The sequence below is a fragment of the Solanum stenotomum genome, unplaced genomic scaffold (genome assembly GCF_019186545.1).
Source record: "Solanum stenotomum isolate F172 unplaced genomic scaffold, ASM1918654v1 scaffold17363, whole genome shotgun sequence".
Taxonomy (NCBI): Eukaryota; Viridiplantae; Streptophyta; class Magnoliopsida; order Solanales; family Solanaceae; genus Solanum; species Solanum stenotomum.
In genome coordinates this window covers 1-383 of record NW_026024519.1, presented here as the reverse complement: position 1 = coordinate 383, position 383 = coordinate 1, and positions in this window count along the sequence as shown.

The following is a 383-nucleotide window of genomic DNA, read 5'->3' as shown; positions in this document are numbered from 1 at the left end:
AAAGACACCCAAAAGTTCTCAAATGAGACAGAATGGGTGGTGTACCATGAAAAACTTCACAAGGTGAAATGTTATTCAGGACAGTACTAGGAAGCCTATTGATAATATAAGTGGCTGTAAGTATACAGTCACCCCAGAACTTGATGGGCATACTAGCCTGAAACCTAATAGCCCTTGCTACTTCTAGGAGATGCCTATGTTTCCTCTCCACAACTCCATTTTGTTGTGGAGTATGAACACAACTACTTTGGTGAATAATCCCTTTGGTCTTTAAGAAATTAGTGGATAAAGTGTTAAAAAACTCAGAACCATTGTCTGATCTCAAAATTTTTACTTTGGTAGAAAACTGGTTCTTAACAAGAAGAATAAAATCTTTAAGCAGC